Source organism: Lasioglossum baleicum, chromosome 4 (genome assembly GCF_051020765.1).
Source record: "Lasioglossum baleicum chromosome 4, iyLasBale1, whole genome shotgun sequence".
Classification (NCBI taxonomy): Eukaryota; Metazoa; Arthropoda; class Insecta; order Hymenoptera; family Halictidae; genus Lasioglossum; species Lasioglossum baleicum.
The window spans coordinates 2995811-3017475 of record NC_134932.1 but is presented as its reverse complement, the minus strand read 5'-3'; positions in this window follow the sequence as shown (position 1 = coordinate 3017475).

The window sequence follows — 21665 nt, the reverse complement described above, 5'->3', positions numbered from 1 at the left end:
CACTCAATCACTAATGTTATCACCAAGCATGTACATAACAATGAAACAGTCGGAGCTTGCCTCATAGATATTGAGAAGGCCTTGGATTCAGTCTGGATAAATGGCCTTATCTATATTTTAAATGAACTCAACTTCCCCACTGACCTCATTGAAATTATATGGAGAATGATCACAAATAGAAGATTTGTCACCTGGAACGGTGAACAACTCTCAACCATAACTTACTGCATAAAAGAAGGTCTTACTCAGGGTACTGTCAACTCCCCCTTACTATATAATATTTTCACTCACAGTATTACGAATCTATTCCAGCTCAACTCAAACAATAATACTTATTCTGCTGCATATTCAGATGATCTCATCTCTCTAGTAGCAGACAGTCGCCCAAATGTTGTACAAGACAAACTAGAAAAACTAGTTAATAAGCTAAACCAGCATTACCTGAACTCGAATTTAAAGATAAACCCCTCCAAATGCGAGACAATCCTCTTTCATAAAAAGCTTAGATTCATAAACAGTTCCAAACGATTCCATATAAACAACTTTCGCATCGCAATTCAAAACAACAATAGTAGCTTCACAATCCAACACGAAAAATGTGTCAGATACTTAGGTGTTCAACTTGATTACCTTCTCAAATTCAACATACACATTAATACACAACTACAGAAAGCCACAAACTTATTAAGAAAATACTTCTTCAATAAATCCCTCTCACAAAGAGCGAAAATAATTTGCTACCTCCTCTTGATTCGTCCCATTATAACGTATGCCACCCCCATCTGGTGGAACATGAACGCTGCAACCATGGAAAGGATACGTAAATTCGAAAGAAACTGTATACGAGCCGCCTTAAACATCTCTACAGAAAGACATACAACAACCACTACATAAACAGCAAAACCTTATACAACCTAGCCGACATTCCCCGTATTGACTGCCACATCCTCAAACTAGTACGTGACTACTTTGCCAGTATTCCAAATACAGAGAACAAAATCCTCACCGACCTATTGCATATTAACATGCCTGACTCAGAAGAATGCATGGCAACGGGGCATATCACCCCTCAGATATTTATGCACCTTGACAAAAGTGGACTAATACAAGACAGTATGAATATCCCAATAATTTATCACGCAGCAAGAGGCAGGGCGGACAAATCCTTCAAGTACAATTATACCACGAACCCCCCAATCATAAAATACTCCACGTCACTTCCCGACAGAGACAAAGACGACTTTCACCGCCTGTCTAAAAAGCACTGGTGGCTAGCTGAGGATGCTTTTATAGATGATCTCAGAAGGAGAAGACACAGGAAAAACGAGCAGAGATGTGTCATTTAAATTATTGTAGCGACCCATTAGTCACCTAAATTTATTAAAGCGTGCAATGTAACATGTGCAATTAGTCATATGTAATTAGTATGTAAGCACCCAAAGTAAAGTCCATCAGTGTCCATAACCGCGTCGCGCATCTCGGAAGTCGGTGAGGTGGCGCTGGGTGGTAGATGGCTTGCTCGCCAACTCCCACCTCCCACTTTCTTCCTCCGCACTGACTGCGAGTTTAATATACACAGCGAGACAATAAGCATGGATTAATCCTTTGCGCTCGACGGCTTTCCGGTCTAATAGCGAAGTGGCTCTCGAGCGCAAAGGTTTAATGGGTAGGATACTCGTGTAAATTTTGTTGTACGTTATCATTTATAAATTTGATTGTAAATTGTCCTCATGAAATCATTACGTGTGAAAACACGTACGATTACCATAATAATCACGTGCAATACGACAATGTACAATAAAAAATTTACAAATGACAATGTACAACAAAATTTATAAGTGACCATTGACATCAAAATTTAGAAATGATAATTTATAACTACAAATTATAATATACAATAATTTACAAATTATAATATACAGATGATAATATACAACTAAATTTACAACTAAACTTACAACTAAATATACAACTAAACTTACAACTAAATATAAAACTAAATTTACAACTAAACTTACAACTAAATATACAACTAAACTTACAAATAAATGTACAACTAAACTTAAGCTAAACTTACAACTAAATTTGCAAATTACATACATAACAATAAAATATATACTGTAACAGACCTGTATCGTGCAGGCCTGTTACTGCTAGACGCGCGCCGAACATCGCCGACCGACACCGAGGATCACCGAACGCGTCGTCCGCGAGCCGCGAGCAAACCCGCCGGGCACCGCTTTCCCCTCCTCTATCAGCTTCACTGAACAATCCCGCGCTTAGAAGCGCACTTGGCGGGAACCGGACGTCGAGGTTCTGACATCTTTAACGAATACGGAAACTCGACGTCACACATCCGTTTCCCCGCACCATTCCCCCACCACCAACCTAGGCCTATAAAAGGCGATGCAAACGAGGCACGGGCCTCTTTTCCAGCCTGGGCAGCATCCCAGGAACACCTTCCTATCTAACCTGGTTCCCACCGGTGTGACAGCATACACGCCAAACAGAGAGGGCAGCATCCCTCTCTACCGTTCAGACAGCATCCTGAACAAACCTCTCGGGCAGCACCCTGAGAACTCTGACAGCCACAGGAGACGCGTTCCGAGACGTTGATCCAGGTTTCGTCCAAATAGTAAATTTTTCTTCCTATGGCACAAAATTGCTGGATATTCCGGACATATTGTTGTCGCCAACAAATAATGTATTATTTATGCACTATTGCGTGCACGTGTAATAAATTTAAACTCCATTCGCTTCAGCAGTCTATATAACGCAGTCCTGCTGAAGTCTGGTAAATTTGGGTCGCTGTTGACTGCTTCTAAAATTTTCTGCATGTTTGGTATTTCCTTTCGTAACCAAAAATCATGCACTTTTCTCCTAAACCTCCTCGGATGTCTTCTCTATAGTCTGTCCCAGTTAAGAAGGGACTTGTTTCGCGCAGCTCGACTGATCGCAGCGCCTTGCTGCGAGCCTCCCAACTCCCCTCATTGGCTCATGCTCGTTGTGCATTGGGAGTTCTACCAATCAGGGCGAACCTGCGCAGCGAACGACGCAAACCGGTCGTTATCCAAGTCCCTTCTTAACTGGGACAGACTTTAGAATATTTAGTCGTGGCCTTTTTCTGTTTGGAGATGAAACATTCCCAGTAGATTTATACTGCGATGTGGTTTTCGATATTGTCAACTGGCCAATTCCAATTTCCTTCGAAATCTTCACAATCCTGGCCTTGTATGGTAGATTAGGATATTTAATTATAATATGTTTATAAACATTTTGATTATCATCGTTTCCTGCGCTGAGCTAACAAACTGAAAAAAGAACAAGATTTAAAATACATGTTTCATGTAAAGAAAATGAAAACATGGTAAAAAATATTTCGTATTATAAATAATACAATGCATGTCTCCTTCTAGAATACAGTAAAAGCTCCTTAGTTGTCCAAAGGCCGGGGGTTTGAGCGGACAACGATCGCGTCCCCGGACACTATTTTAGATTTATAACTGCGTCTAGATATCGCGCCGACCGCGCAAGCGAGACTTCAATAGAGAGCCGAATATCGAGAAGGACAGAATGAAATACGGATCGCGTGACCGAAGCGTGTCGCCGCCGCCGGCACAGTTCAAAGAATGTCCCATACGCTGTTCTTCGTTGTCTTCGAAAATTTCATCGTTGATTAAACCACAAAATACAGTTGAAATTATATCGTGTTTGATGTCATTTTAATCAGAGAAATACCAGAAATAAGCTAGTGAAAGTCCCATAAAGGAATAATGGAAATTAAAAAGTTTGAGCATTCGATTCACTCGAGTCAATGAGCCGACATCAATCGTTGCCGCCCTGCGGAGCAACTCGGCGTTGACAGGCAGTGGAGTGGGTAGGCACTGGACAACGATAGTGCCCACGATTCAAGACAACGAAGAAGCTTTTACTGTATTCCGTTCCAGCTTCAATAACAAATGCCGGGCATCATAAACCATCGATTTTCCGGAGGGTCGCGGTCGTGTCGACCGAGCTCCGACGGGCTCACAGGTAGCCTGCAGGAAAACCCCGCTATTATCGTAAAACCTCCACGGTCACTTTTAGCATGCCCGAAAAAGCGTTCCTCGAACGCAACTCGAATTCCTCACGTTTAACTTTTTTATAATTGCTATTTATATAAACGATCTGGCTTTTTTGAAATATTAAAAAAATTGGTTTACCAAATGACATGCAAAAAAGATTTTGAAAAGATTGCAATTGCTAAGAATTACATGAGAAAATAAAATGTAACAGACCTACATAACGTTGGCCTGTTACGAACAAACCACTGACAAACCTCCACCGGTTATACACGACGACGCGAATCGAGGAACGTACCGCCGGCCTCCTGTCAACACAACACCGCCTGTACCGCACGCTCCCCGTACCTAGACCCGGAGCCCAACGGAATCCAAAATCAAATTTCCAAAACGTTCAGAAGAAGGTATACGTCACCATCAAAATACCGCACCGCACCACCATCCCTTACCACCAAACCATCCCTATAAAAGTCGTCGCGAACAGATCAGAATGACCTGAGTCTACCAGTAGCCATCCAGGAACTACCTCGTGCGATATTCCAGAGCTGTGAGTATACTACCTGTAGCCGTCGTCCACGTATTCACCGTCGACTCCGAGTCGTTCGCCGTGCGAACCTCCTGGTGTGTCACCCTTTGACTTCGTCGGATAACCTCCTGTCCAGTTATCCTGTACCTCCGCTGGTGCGAGCCGTGCTCCACCTCGAACACCCGGTGCGTCACCGGTCACTTTCGCTAGGCGCGTCGCCTCCAAGAGCCGACGAACAAGAAGTGGTGCGTCACCCTTCGACTTCGTCGGAGAACCTCCTGTCCAGTTATCCTGTACTTCCGCTGGTGCGAGCCGTGCTCCACCTCGAAACACCCGGTGCGTCACCGGTAAATTCCGTAAGACGCGTCGTCCACGGAAACGGCCGAACTAGAAGTGGTGCGTCACCCTTCGACGTCGCCTAAGAACCGCCTAGAACGTCACCCTCGCGAGGCGAGTCGCCCACGAGGCCGGTCCAGCGAGACAAGGTGCGTCACCTTGATCGAACTTACCGAACGACTGTCCGGAGGTACTTCGATGACCAGTGTGTCACTGACATCGAAGAACCACGAAAGCCCGGCCTAGGAAGGGAGATCACGGCGATAGTCGTGATCTAACTCTGCTCCTGTCCAGTTTTCACGTGTCCTACATCCTTTTCAGGTTCAGGTAGCACACACACACGATCGAACGTTTTACATCACGGGCACCGTAACACTGAAACCGCGCACCGTAGCAAACACATCCGGAAGGCAGCGAGCTTAGTTATTATACGTATTCAACTCATTCGTTATTTCACCCCGTACCGACTCCGTTCCTCGCACTGTTTACTCTCCTCGCCGTCTAGAACCCTGGATCGGCGAGCAATTCAGCACCGAGGAGCACCGCTGCGAGGAAGCCGAACACCGAGGACCGGGACCCGTTACAAAAAAAGACACTTTTTAAAACTTTTTTATTAGAGCCTGTAATGAAAATTTTCCAAAATCTCTTTTGCATTTCATTTGGTAAATCAATCCTTCTAATTGCTCAAAAAAGCCAGGTCGATTCGTCCGATTATGAAATAGTTATACTGTTTTAAAGTGCATTTAAATACTTTCGTAAGATTGTATATTCATAACTTACCTTTCCTGATAGGTTTTTTTCTTATCGGAGACGTGCCAGATGTCCCAGGAAAGCCTTCCTCCATTATCACGTCTAAATAATTCCAAGAAATGCGCACAAAATACACAAAAATAAGATTGCGCTAAAAACGAGAATCGCTCGTTTCGAAAATCGCTGTTGCTCAATGTTCTCACTGTTGCTACATCCGGTAGAACGCTCTGAATAACGCGGCTTGGTGTCGGTGCAGCTCTGGCCAGTGATGCCAGGATCGTGGACGCGAGGACCTTTCCCCTCCGGCGCACAGTGGAGTATTTGGCCCGAAATGCTGGCCAAAACTATTGCAACGTTATTTATGGTCTCAAGGTCATAATATTATATATCGTTGAATTCGTCTTAAAATCAGCTACAACATTATGAACTAAAAAATACATTTTAACATTTAAAAAATCAAAGTGACCTTGATTAATTGTTATAAAAAAAATATTTTCAAAATTTTATATATCCAAGTTTGTAGATGTTGGAACACTGTTCAACTTTTGTTGGAACCATTTTTTAAAACAAAATTATTTTATTTGTTTTTATTATGCTGAGCTCTTACGAATAAAATAATGCCATTAAATTCTGCAATTCAAAAAAATGTGTAGGATAGAAACTTTGCAAACAAATTTATAATTCTATATAAATATATTTGAGTTTATATTATTTCATTTTAACATATTACATTCATTCTTACTCATCTATTTCTGAATCGTCTTCTATGTCTCTCTCTCTCTCTCTCTACTACTTGTATTAAATTCTTGTTCCTCTAAAATTAAAAGTTGTAATGTTTCGGGTGAAAACGGTTCTCCTTTTTTATGTAATTTTTTTCGTGAGCCAGATATGAATGGGTCCGATGATAGTAACAGTCTCAATCTCTGGAAAATTTGCGGCTAAAATTTTGTCTGTATAGGCGTAAGTGTTTGTTGCGTGCTTCTGCACCTTCTTCCGATAGTTGACCAATTGGTAATATCGCATGTGAAATGACTGTACTACCGTGCTTCAAAATTTTGTGTACTGTCGGTGACATTGGATGCCACCCATACAATTGTATATATAAGTTTGCAGTCTCTAATGTGTATTTGGAAAACTTGTCAACGTCAATATTATGACTGCTTGAAATAGCTTCTAATATTATTTAAAAATTTTTAATAAGTTGCACGTCTACTCCCGTAATTTGTGCAGAAACGGCGGGAGCGGCAAAAAATCTTCGTGATGTGTTTCCATCATTTGAATTGCCCAATCCCGCTTTAGGCATATCAACCAGTTTTATTTCGGATACAATTTTCTTGTCTTCTTCATCTCTGACTTGCCACTTTTTAATAGGCAATTTATATGCTAAATGTAAAAGAAATTCAAAAAATCTTATTCTGGCATGAAGAATTGAAAGTCCAAATTTCAATGATTCTGGATTGACTTCTTTATTTTGTGTCGGATTATTAAAATTTTTTGACGTGTCACCACATATGTAACATCGCATGGTTGAGGAGGTGTCTGTTGCTGCATTGCAGACTTTCGCGTCCACCATAGTTGGAATCATTATGTGTTTAATATGAAAAATATTAGTAAGTACTAGCACTTCACTTCTTCTCAATGTTATCACCTGGTTTCCCACGTATTCTATTTCCTCATTTGTAACGTCTTTCGTTTCACGTATCAATCGAATTCGTATTGGCCTGCAGTATCTTGGTGATGAAGGGACTGAATTTTGCCATATAATTCGTTTCACACCATTGACGTTACTCCTCAATCGTAAGGGAACAAATGAGCTTTGGAAAATATTTGAGTCCGAAGCATCCCTCTCGTTACAGAATTTCTGTTTAAATTGGCTTTGTTGGGAGCCATCACAGCCCCATTTTGACAATTGTTGAGGTTATGTATTTAAATGTAGCGCGAAATACAGGTACGCGCGTTTTGACTAGAGCGGTTACAGCGGATGCGCGCTTGACGAGAGTGGTAGCGTGCGAGTCGGGCAGACATGTTGCGATGTACGAGTTGAGCAGATTAACGATAGACGATCTACGATGGACATACTCAGCGAACAGTAACGCGTGCAACCTTAGGGGTACTAATCAAATAAATAAATTGTTACTATATTACATACAAACTTAACAACAATAGTTCCAAATTACACTTTTCGTCTGTCGATAACGTAATTAAAACCCCATTTAAAAATTGGCACAATCGAAGACATGTGTGGTTCAGAATGTCCTGTAAATTAATCACGGCAGAATGTTCGGTAACGTGAACTGATTCTGCGTTTGGATAACTGTCTTCCTTAGCTTTTTGTAAAAGAGAATAACAAGGATAGATCTCCTTGTTGGCGGCCTGAATAATTTCATATTGTCTTCTAGATAGATTTGCTTCGGTAAATATTATTAATGCCTCTGATGGGGTGTGTTTTTTAGTCGTAGCACAGGTTTCGGATTTTTTATAGGCTTCGCGGAACTTACTTGCCTTTGTTGGGCTTTCTGTTATCTCTTTCATGAGAGTAGAAACATTAGTATTTCCTTCAGCTCGGTGGCTCATTCGAGCTGCATATGTCAGTTCGTGAGCGGAAAAATTTTCTCTTAAAGTTTCTGTTTTTCGCCTTTTGCTTCTTTCACTTAAGTGTTCAAACTCCTTGGGTGGACGCCCTGTTACGTCCCGCGATTTGAATTTGTTGCTTAAGGCAACTTGCGAGCTCGCGGATCAAGACGCTAATAACACTGTCCAACAAATTTCAACTTTTTAAAAGTATTTCGATTCCCACTATGCGATTCTTATAGAGTTTTCCGCGCTGATTCCGAAACTGTTTTTCATTTTTTCCCTATACGTCCAATTTTTGAGAAAATGGAGTTTAAAAAAAAGACATATTTTTCAACTTTAAACAAATATTGTGATGTTATTATAAAAGATATTGAATTGTTCTTTACAGCAAAAGATTCTGTAGACTTTCCCGAATACAGTGATATCCAATATTAATACATTATGATTGTTTAAACAAGTTTAAACAATGATTAAAGACGGAGAGACACCACTTTTGCACCAAAAAATTTTTGCGGATATTTTCGAATTTATCTCAAAAAATTAGGGTCTAGCGGAAAATTGAACTATACCACGCGAAAGAGCAGACTTTTATCTTGAGAAACCCCCCTGTGAAGTTTGCATGGTCAGCGTTTTTTTCGAACCAGAAAGCAAAATATCTTCGCCGGACACGAGTTGTCACCAGTGGCGCTCACCACCAGAACGGTCGTTCGCCGCTCCGTATCCCGTCCCGAGCACCACTGGCGGAAACTCATGTGGCGCGAAGATATTTTGCTTTCTGGTTCGAAAAAAACGTCGAATATGCAAACTTCACAGGGGGGTTTCTTAAGATAAAAGTCTACTCTTTCGCGTGGTATAGTTCGATTTTCCGCTAGACCCTAATTTTTTGAGATAAATTCGAAAATGTCCGCAAAAATTGGTGCAAAAGTGGTGTCTCTCCGTCTTTAATCATTGTTTAAACTTGTTTAAACAATCATAATGTATTAATATTGGATATCACTGTATTCGGGAAAGTCTACAGAATCTTTTGCTGTAAAGAACAATTCAATATCTTTTATAATAACATCACAATATTTGTTTAAAGTTGAAAAATATGTCTTTTTTTAAACTCCATTTTCTCAAAAACTGGACGTATAGGGAAAAAATGAAAAACAGATTCGGAATCAGCGCGGAAAATTCTATAAGAATCGCATAGTGGGAATCGAAATACTTTTTGGTTGTTGGACAGTGTAATTAATTCAGCTTTTGAGTCCACACGGCGAGTCTAACCGTGTCAAACTCGGGTCACGACGCTACGGGTTCCCTACGGTTTACAGATAGCACTCACCGGATCTTGACCCAGACAATAATTATACTAGCCGCCGCTCTCGTAAGATGATCCTTCCAGGCTCCGTTCGTATTGGGTGAGCCGGGCACGCCGCGTGCTCGGCCGGCAGATAAGAAGATCGGTCTCGAGTGAGGTCGACGGCCGGATCCTGACCAAGTCAACAGCGATACTGGTCGCCGTTCTCGTAATATGAATCCCCCAGCCTTCGCTCGTCTTGGGGAGCCGGGTAGGCAGCGTACTCAGCTGACTGATAGGAAGATCGATCTCGGATAAGATCGATAGGCTGTAGCGAAAGTCGAGCAGGTGACCTCCAAGGAATCTGCTCCTTCTGGATCGAAACGATGCGGACCTTCCGCGTGAATATCGTGTCGCGAATGATTATCAGAACTCCGCGCACACCGATGACTCTAGTGAATTCGTCTTTGACGGCCTCTTCGCGGAAGTAGTCGCGTAGGATCTTCTTCAATTGGTATTTACACCCGGCGCGACGAGGCATGTGATATCGTACGGGCAACAAACGTGAATTTACGTTAATGGAAGCAATAGCTGGCTTCGCACAGAATCCGTAGATCGTACCGAGCTACCTGATGGGCTCTATCATACAATATATAAGGAATCTGTGTGAAGAATGCAACGAAGGATTCGATATCACATACGACGAGTGTTAGGGAGTCGGAATGATTAGAGACCGATTAAATTGTAAAATATGAACTTTAATAAAAGGAAACTGAAGGAATATGCCGTTGATGGCTACACAGAATACTTAATGTTAATAACGAAAGAATCAGAGCAAGATATAAGAACGCGAGATTGAAAGTGAGGGGATGACTCCAGATGGAGTCCGGAATGGAACTGAAAGAATGGGATGCTCCATTGAGCTCTTTTGATTTTTGAGGTGTCAATGGAGTGGGTAATTAGGAGTGGGAATGGGCGGCAGGTTCGAGAGCGCTAACGCGAGGAGTAGGGATCGCTGGACGCGATGACGTACTGCCAAACGTCGCGTGGCAACAGGGACAGTTGACGAGATTGGATTTGGAATAGGATTTATGAGTGGAATGGGAAGGAAAATGAAAGATAGAGCGGAGAATAGGCGGTGCGTGGATCGCTTACGCACGACGGTGAACATGCACTTATAACTATTGTGTTTGTGTTATAATGGGTGTGTACTTATTGCTAGCAATATATATATATATATATATATATATATATATATATGCTAATACACGATTATACAGGGTGTTCCAAAATTCGTGAAAATCCCGAAAGGGGGTGGTTCCTGAGACCATTCTAAGAGACATTTTCCTTTGCACCAATGTCAACTGCGGCTTTGTTTAGGAGTTATTAACGAAAAACACGGACCAATCAGAGCGCGCCCTGGCCCGGCGCGCCAAGCCGCGCCGGCAAGCGAGTGTCGCGGTACGCCGTGACATCGCATCGTGACGGCGCTGGGGCCCAGGGCGCGCTCTGATTGGTCCGTGTTTTTCGTTAATAACTCCTAAACAAAGCCGCAGTTGACTTTGGTGCAAAGGAAAATTTCTCTTAGAATGGTCTCAGGAACCACCCTCTTTCGGGATTTTCACGAATTTTGGGACACCCTGTATAGTCTTATAACTACGCAATACGTCATCGGACGTAACACGCCCTATAATTGTTTTTGCTCCAGAAGTAGGCAATTCAATTGATCCACTAAGCCAATTTTGATTATTTGCTTGAAATCTTTTGTCTATTCTCCTTGCGGTTGTCCATTTATGTTTGAATTAACTCTTAAAATGAGATAATTTGTGTTTGAGAATCGTTTGTTCATCTTCTGAATAATTGTTTTGTTGAATTAATGCATTTTATAAATACTGGAGCTTTGCATTGACATTATTATCCGTATGTTGCAGCATGATTTCATATAAGCGTTTCCGCGACATTAATTTGATCCCGGATATTCCTAATAGTAAATAAATATACGGTAAATACATATTTGGTACAATTCTACAGTAACTAAATATAATAACGTTATTATACAATCATTTCCTAGCCCTTGCAGTATTAGTACTAGAAAGAGTATAGTTTCAAAAGATAATACATACCTGCTACAGGAAATTCCATAATGTCACAATAAATTATAATAAATTTTAATAAAGAATGGTAAACTATGTTAAATAAGGTAACGAACTACACTAGACTACTGAACTAGAGAGTGAAGTCAACTATTATAATATTGTGCACTATGATGATTCACGATTTCAAGATATGTATGGTCGGATCGGATCGTCTGCGCTTTCTCGATTTGTTCGGATTCTGTCTTGTCGTGTCCTGTCCATCGTCACTTCAGTTTTTTCGTGATTGGTTGATTTTGGATTTAGGTAGAAAAATGTAGTGTTTTGTCATTGGTCGTGGGTGCATTGGCAGAAGTTTTAAGTTGAGAAGTGTAAAACTATCTGGAAATTCCATGGTCTTCGGTCGTCAATGGCGTGATTTATTGTAGTATGTTACGTCCCAGGTCGGAGCTAGCCTGACAGAATAAAGGGGGGGGGTGGAAACGGAGACGTAACCGAGTAATTAAATTTTGACGATCTTCGAACCACGCGGCGCGTACGTCCGCGTCTGATGAGGGACCCGATAACGGTGTCTGTTGTTGACATAAAAAAAGGGGAAGGGGAGAGAATGAACTCGACCCGAGACGGTCGTCGTCCGTCGCGAACGCCGCGTAGGAGTAACGCACGACGCGGTGGTAGTGACAGTTCCCAGCGATCGAAGTGTCACTAAATGAGTGTGTGTGCAACTCGTCCGAACGCGTGGGTTTGTTCGATTCGTGACTGGAAATTTGATCGAAGGGAATTGGTGTTCTCTCGGTACCGAGCACCCTCTGGGCTCAGACGTACACGATCGAAACACCGATTCAGGGTTAGGGGAACGAATATAGGGAATATGAGGAATATGAGGGATCGATCGGCGAACCGATCGAATTCGAACAACCCGATGAGGCACCACACGCACACGCACACTCGCGATCACTTCAACCGGTCACTGGGAACAACACTTTTAATAATACCACCTTAGGGTGAGGATTCTGCGGATGACGTAGCGTTCGTAGCGCGGATCCTCGATGCTGATTTCCTCCAGCGGAGGAAGACTTGGAATGATTCGGAGCGGTATCAATCTCCACGGGGGAGGAGGCACGGAATCGGACCGTTCGGCGACCGTTTCCTCGCGTCGCGGAGGGGTTTCGACGCGTTCCGCGTTCACTTCTTCACGTCGCGGGGGTGTTCCGGTCCTCCGGTTGTCCACTAATTTTATCTTGCGAGCGAAGGGGACGTCGCGGATAACTCTAGGTCGCTTGGCGATTCCCAAATATGGGTTATAAGCGGTGCCCTCGCCTTCAGAGCGGAGCTATCGCACTAACTTGCCGATTTGGTAGCTTCTACCGGCGCGACGTGGAATGGATGAGCTTGAGGAGCAGGATGATGTAGAATAACGTTGGAAAAGAATAAATTTAAATCAAACAGTGTATAATGACCAAAATCGGATACAAGGTGACAGAGATGACAAGAAAGTACAAGGTCAAAATGGTATAATGCAGAATAATGTATGTGAAAAACGTAAGGATGATACGAGCGAGCTCGAACAAAATATATTTATATAACACAATAATATATGTGAAAACGTAAGAAAGATACGAGCAAGCTCGAACAAAATATATGTAACACAATAATATATGTGAAAACGGAAGAAATATACGAGCAAGCTCGAACAAAATATATATAACACAATAATATATGTGAAAACGTAAGAAAGATACGAGCAAGAGCTCGAACAAAATATATATAACACAATAATATATGTGAAAACGAAAGAAAGATACGAGCAAACTCGAACAAAATATTGTAACGGGTCTCGGCCCTCGGTGTTCGGCTTCCTCGTAGCGGTGCTCCTCGGTGCTGAATTGCTCGCCGATCTAGGGTTCTAGACGGCGAGGAGAGTAAACGGCGCGAGGAACGGGATCGGTACGGGGTAAAATAACGAACGAGTTGAATACGTGTAAATATAAGTATGCTCGCTGCCTTCCGGATCTGTTTGATACGGTGCGCGGTTTCAGTGTTACGGTGTCCGTGATGTAAAACGTTCGACCGCGTGTATGTGCTACCTGAACCTGGGTGTAGGACGCGTGTAAACTGGACAGGAGCAGAGTTAGATCACGACTATCGCCGTGATCTCCCTACCTAGGCCTGGCTTTTCGTGGTTCTTCGATGTCAGTGACACACTGGTCATCGAAGTACCTCCGGACAGTCGTTCGGTGAGTTCGACCAAGGTGACGCACCTTGTCTCGCTTGACCGGCCTCGTGGGCGACTCGCCTCACGGGGGTGACGTTCTAGGCCGTTCTTAAGCGACGTTTTCAGGGAAATTCAATAGTTTTCTACTTATCAAAATGTTTGCTATATGGCGTCGCATCAAACCAACATCGTAGGCTCGTTGCTCGTGTTACGGATAGAGAATATATTCCGTTCGTTTCTCACAGGAATCTCTTCCAGATCGTCTCTGGCGGGAAGCGTCCTAGATAACCTTTCGAACCCTTTGATTTAGGACCGAGCTCTGGCTCCGATTTCGTTAGAAGTGACAAAAATGAGAGTCTGGCCCTAAGCCCTAATCTCTAAGCGCGATTAGATAATGAACAAAGTATTCCATTCATTGTAGGGGTATATAAACCCTTAGATTCTCACTCTCGGGGGTTAGTACTGCAGTAGACACGTATCGCGTCACGTCGTGCTGCAGTTAACTTCTAACGAGATCGGGCTAATGTACCTTTCGGATCAAAGTCTAACATTATAGATTCCGTTTGTTCGGTTTATAGTCTATTGGTCAGTGTTGAAGTTGTTTCCGAGTCCCCCGCATTGCCAGTGCGTGAAAACCGAGCACCGTAGTTTAGGTAAATTCTTTCTTTCACATTCCATATCTTTTTCTCTCATTTCCAATCGCGACACATACACACTTGTACTACAGAATTTTATAAGTAGAATATATTTGTGTTATTGGTAATTAGAGCAAGTTCATTGAACCTATAATTATCGTCCAAAATCCTTATATAGTAATTGAACGTTCCCACACGATACAACCTTACCGCTCGGGTTGTATCATTTAGATTATATAAGTTACGAGGTCTACTAACTATCCTAGCGACTCCCTGATTTCGCATCAGGTTCGTTCGCGCCTTACCAATTATCAAATAGAGATTTTTCCTACCTAGTGGCTCCCCGATTTCGCATTGGGTTCGTCCACGAAAACTATACCATCCTAGCGGCTCCCTGATTTCGCATCAGGTTCGTCCGCATCCTAACAGCTCCCTGATTTCGCATCAGGTTCGTCTGTGCTTTTATCCAACCTCCCAGCGGCTCCCCAATCTCGCATTGGGTTCGTCCGCGTTATTCTACATCCTCCTAGCAGCTCCCCGGTTTAGCATCGGGTTCGTCTGCGCGTCATTTCCTAGTGACTCCCCAATTTCGCATTGGGTTCGTTCACGAAGTTTCACCTTCCCAGCAGCTCCCTGATTTCGCATCAGGTTCGTCTGCGTCTGATTCCATTCCTAGAGGCTCCCTGATTTCGCGTCAGGTTCGTCCTCACTGTCTACATTCCTAGCGGCTCCCCAATTTCGCATTGGGTTCGTCCGCGTACCTTAACTAACAAATTGATACCATATTCCTGGGTTTATAACCCTTCGCCGGCCACTCGTGCTTCTCGCGGCCCTGGCTCGTAACACTCGCTTGGTTCCTTGTTATAGCATACTAATGTTGCAAAATAAATTGTCTTAATTAGTTTTTCGCAAACGATACAACTCCTCATTATCCGGGTTTGCAGTATTGATCTTGGTTTTCTTCGATACTGTTAATTTAAATTGTCCCAAAATATATAAACTGCTCAATTTTGAAACTCTGCTCAGTTCTACATACAACATTTGTAAAGTTCATTTTTCTGATGTTTTAAAATTCAAACATACTTTCTCGTATGTTTGTCCCTGACTTTTATGAATCGTAATCGCTTCAGCAGGAACCACTGGAAATTGACTACGTGTGATTTGATATTTTTCCTCACGCGACATATTTACTTGATTCGATATTTTTATTATTGGTGTTAAATTTTTATGAATATTTGCATTTTTCATATAATCACGATAACGAGTTCTTACTTTCACTTCTACTCTGGCCAATTGAAAATCTAACCACAATATAGACGGAATTTTAGTATTTTCTTGAAAAGTAATAAATTTTAATATTCCGCATGTGTGCTCCATTAACCAATCCGTTTTCAACATCAATGTTACTAATAATTATCATATAGTTTAAATTAATTTTCAATTTAATGTCAGTTAATAATTCGTTTTGAACTGATTGTTTTTTTAAAGATTGTAATATAAATTTTTTTTTGTACTTTCATCGATATTCTTTGAAAATGTATTCTTGGGAGTAGACATGATTAACTCACTCTTGCATTGGGATAATTTTCGATTATTGTAAGCGGAAGCATTAGCATAAGGTACAAAAAAAAAATTTTTTTTTAAATAAAAAAATTTTTTTTTTAATTTTGAAAAAATGAAAAAAAATTTTTTGTGTATTTACGTTTGTTTCTTCGGTGGAAACTTTCCGTTCTCTCGTATAAATTGCATTGTTGAATGAACTTCTTTCGAAAAAAATGAAAAAACTACTGGACCAAAATGGACCAAAATCTAATCAGCTCTAAGTTACGACGGGGCACATCGATTGCATCATTCATCATTCTGATCGCGTTGTTACTTTTTCAGAAAACGTTAACGAAAAATTTGATACCATAGAAGCAGCATACGCGCGCACGCACGCACGCACGCACGCACGCACACACACACACACACACACACACACACACGAACATTTTGATAAAAATAGTCTAAAATGACTCCAATGACCATGAAACGTGAAGATCTGCTAAAAAATCGTTTTTCGATTTTCGGGGTCATTACAATAACTTCCCTATAAAATCGGGAAGTTAATAATTGATTCGCATGAATTGAAATCGCATGAATTGAAATCGCATGAATACGTTAATGGAAGCGTTTCGTCCCGGACCTGCTAGTGGACTCGTCAGTAAGGCTGATCTAGCAGGTCCTGCCGAGGCTTGCCATATTCCGCGCGTGCCAGGCCCCTTACCGCTGCGCCCCTCGCCACGGTACTAAGTTGAGCCCGCCCCACGTTTCCCACTACACTGACGCGTACCGCGTGGAGCAAGCTAAGTTAGCGGTACGCGTCAGTGTTAGTGGGAAGAGTGGGGCGGGCTCAGCGTAGTACCTTGGCGAGGGGCACAGCGGTAAGGGGCCTGGCACGCGCGGAATATGGCAAGCCTGGTCCTGCCTTATACGCGCGCAGATGATGGTATGAGAATTCGCGTTTGTGATTGAACGCACGCGAGGGATCTCGACTGATTTGATCCGGGTCGCGAGGGATTTTGACCGCCGCGATTTCGGTTTGTCGGGTGTCCTGACCACTGGACAACGAACTACCGTGATGCTAACTTTGCACGTGTGTTGAACGATTGACAAGACAACGGCTCGTGCGTTGTCCTTGTCTACCCGAGGACTGGAGAATGTCACGGCGTCGCTCAACTGAGCGACTTCGTCTTCCAGTCCTAGCGCGATGCTCGTTGGATTCTCGAATATGAAATAAGATGCACTGATTGGTTCCTGCAGAAAGTTGCATTTCCCAATCAGTACACCTTTGACTTCTAGGACCTCCTTCCCGTAGCTCTGAATGAGGCCCTGGGAAGGAGGAGTGGGGCGAGATCTTACTCGGTCGACGACGCGACGGTTCCAGGTAATTCGACACCCTGCGTAACGGTCGCGGACGGTCGTTCGGAGGGACTAAATTTATGACACGTTGTATAATAATTTCGAGGGTGTATAACAACTGAACGTTAAACAGATGCCTTGACTGGTCGCCGAATGACCCTAGTTTGTTTAATCCTCGAGGAGGATATTTAGACACGTTCGCATCATAAATCCTGTCCGAAGGAAACCTACGAATACTGTCCCTGTGCGACGGAACAGCGTCGGATTCGAATAGTCTTCCGTCGAACGTCGGTTGCGTGCGAAGCGATTCGACAGAGCGGCGGTAATTGATCGTATTCTCGCGGAGGTCTACGTGTTGTATCGAAATCGTACGGCCGCGGATTTGTAACCCGATTCGATCCGTCGTCTCTAGCCGCGGCGACGGCGAACTCGCTCGTGATCCCGCAGCGGTCTACTCGTCCCGTCGAACGCGTACGGCCGCGGATTGTTCATCGCACGTAGTGAATTTCGTCTTGTATACAACTTTCGCGACAGTCTTCGAAATTACGCCGTTCATCCGCGTCTCGCGGAATCTCGTATCGACGAGAATCGTATTTTGTACCGTAGTACCGTACTTTCGCGATAAAATTAAGATCGACTAACGCGCTCGGCGAACGACTATCTTTCGCAAAAGTGTACAAGGAGCGCGGGCTCCCGGTTCGCGGCCTCGTGGCCGCTCGCCTGTATGTTTTATTTGACGACCATTAAATGAATAGAGCCTATTTCGCCTAGTTGTTTCTTGACCTGCGAGATCCGCCCTGCCGTAAGGGCTGTCCCCGTTACCTCCTGTGTTCGAACCATCTGGTCATTCGCGTCATTGTTTCACGCCGCGTTTCGCGGAGGCTCGACTCTCGAGCTCGGCCTCGCCGAGCACGAGGACTTTATCGTGTTTCGTGTGGTATATTCTAATACCTGGCGCCCGAACTGGTATCGCGTCGTTCATTCGAGCCTCCTCGGAAAATCGCCTTTGCACAGGGAGGACCGTGTCTGCACGGTCGCGCACGGCCCGGTCTCAGCGCCTATAAAATTCCGGGGTTGACCGTTTTTCGTCGGCCATACAACCGTGCGAAAAAGGGACAACGTCGCAACTTATATATGTGAATTTTGGCAATATGAGAAAGGGTATAGCCGGATAAGATAGTCAGAAATGCCCTTGAACCGAATTTTATCGACGATGTGCCATTCGATAGAGCACCAAGAAAAAACATACTATGCAAAATTTCAACCCTGTATCTCAATCGGGAGGGTAGTTATGGGGTAAAATCGAAAAATCAGTAATTGGCCTATTTTCCCTAGTTAATGACGTTTAAAAACTCTGAAAAAAATCTGACACATGTCAAAAACCCAAATACATACTTTGCAATTGGTTCAGATTTTTAAAATGGAAACCCTGCTTATAAAAAATCAAAAACCTCAAAAAAATCGAAAAAATGCAGATTTCACATGGAAGTTCTAGAGTGACAACATTTATATTTTTACAGTAGCAGTATATTGTTATAAGTATTGTTCATGAATTTTTTCAGATTTTTTGGTTTGGTGCGCCGTTGTTAAAAAAAAATAAAAACCGATTTTTTGGCGTTTTTTCCGCGAAGAACTAAGCTAACCTTAAAATTGTTACGTTCTATTTATTCTGTAAGTCTATCAGGCTCTGATAAACCTTGAGCATTGTACAGAAGTAATTAAAAAATGAAATCAACTTAATTAATATTGCTACAGTATAAACATTACATCTAGAAATATCAATCACGTTTCCAACAGCTCAGTTAGCTCACAAGGGAACATATTCAGATGCGAAATTCGGATTTTGATAAAACTTTGGGAGTTTATAGTTCTTTGAAAAATATGTGACACGTATTTTTTTTATCGGCAACCATCCACTTTGAAGGGGTGAAAACAGCCCTCAAAGTTGGGGGTCAAAATCATACTTTTTGAGATATCTCGGAAACCAGAGGTCGAAAAAATTTGAATTTTTTTAAAAATTGTGTGTTTTTCAATGGGCAATGTAGTCGCACTAGAAAATTTTAACAAAAATTTTTTGTTTAAACAATATATTAAAAATTTGATTTCTTTTTGTAGTTTCTCTTATTTATTGTTAGTTAATTTTAATGTAAACTTGGGTGCGTGATCTTTGATCCAAAATAGGGGATACATGTTTCAGGATTTTCTTTTTTTTTGCCATTTAACAATAATTATGCATAATGGAATATAGTCTTGCACCTGGCGTGTGGGGGAATTTTGGCTTGTTTTATCGAAATATAAGCATTTAGTATAAACGTATATAGTATTTTAAACAATACCACTGGATTACATGTCGTTTATTGTTTTATCAGCAGCTAAAGAAGGTGGCGCAGGTACCAGCGTGACGCGGTGCTAATTACCGCGGCGGAGTAAGGGTACCGACTTGTATGTATAGCCAATTCGTCTGCGAATTTCTGCGGTCGTTGGGCTTTCGGTCAAAATATACCTGGAGAATTTTCAAATACACTGTGGATCCTTCAAATAATTTACTTTTACTGATTCTTTATTTTTAGATTCGTTTTTACAAACATGAAGGTCAATCTGATGAACATTATAAACATTTTGATGGAAACATATCACAGCAATAATAACAAGGAAACACCCAACAACCGGAGAAATTTGCAGGAGAATTGGCTATCCATACCAGTCGGTACCCTTACTCCGCCGCGGTAATTAGCACCGCGTCACGCTGGTACCTGCGCCACCTTCTTTAGCTGCTGATAAAACAATAAACGACATGTAATCCAGTGGTATTGTTTAAAATACTATATACGTTTATACTAAATGCTTATATTTCGATAAAACAAGCCAGAATTCCCCCACACGCCAGGTGCAAGACTATATTCCATTATGCATAATTATTGTTAAATGGCAAAAAAAAGAAAATCCTGAAACATGTATCCCCTATTTTGGATCAAAGATCACGCACCCAAGTTTACATTAAAATTAACTAACAATAAATAAAAGAAACTACAAAAAGAAATCAAATTTTTAATATATTGTTTAAACAAAAAATTTTTGTTAAAATTTTCTTGCGCGACTACATTGCCCATTGAAAAACACACAATTTAAAAAAAAATTCAAATTTTTTCGACCTCTGGTTTCCGAGATATCTCAAAAAGTATGGTTTTGACCCCCAACTTTGAGGGCTGTTTTCACCCCTTCAAAGTGGATGGTTGCCGATAAAAAAAATACGTGTCAAATATTTTTCAAAGAACTATAAACTCCCAAAGTTTTATCAAAATCCGAATTTCGCATCTGAATATGTTCCCTTGTCAGTGCGTTAGGCGTTCGACCGTTGATCTGCTTATACTAGGTTCGCTCCCGGCATACGTATACATTTTTTTTACTTGATTAATTCTTTTTTTATGTCTAACTATGTAATAATCAAAGGTGTGTTTGTAGATTTCTTTTAGAAGCAATATCTACATATTCAAAAAATATTTCAAGGTGAAATTCGCAAAAAAGTTATAATACACAGATTGTGCGGATCTTAATTATCTCAGTTTCATTTTATCGTGTTTTCTGTAAAGCATATTTTATTTTATCGATGAATTGAAAGATTTATTTATGTTGAAAATTGGAGGAACTTCTGGCAGTACTCGACATTTCCAGCAGTAATTCCATTTATGTGTCTTCGAGTTTTAAATACTTTGTTATAGAGAAAAGCAAGAAATTCAAGTTGTAGATATGGCTCTATTGTTGATTACTTCTTTTGAGGCATTCAATTTGGTACCTCGTCTCTTATGCGGAACAGCAATTGTTGTGTATGTATGTACCACTCAGGGTTGCTAATGAAATGTTTCACAGTGAAAGCAGATGTTCCGATACTTGTCAAAGTAAACTAACGGATCTATAAAAGCATATTTAGAATGACAAACTTTCGATGTTTCATTAACTTTTACCTTTGTTTACCTTAATACGTTTACCTTTTCTTTTCTTTCCTCGCCTTATGACTCTGTTAGACACAACTACTATTTATGGTGTATTTTACGTTAAAATACTTTTTAAATATTTCAATATTGCTTTTAAAAGAATTCTACAAAAATATCCTTGACTAGTGTGAAGTTAGAAATAAAAAGAGAAGAGAATTGATGAAATAAAAAAAATAGACCTACGACGGGCGCGAGCCTAGTATAGGACGGTCCACAGTCGAACGCCTAACTTTTTTTTTTTTTAAACATGTTTATTGATCTAATAGTTGTACATTCTTAATAAATAAAGGTAACAACAAACAT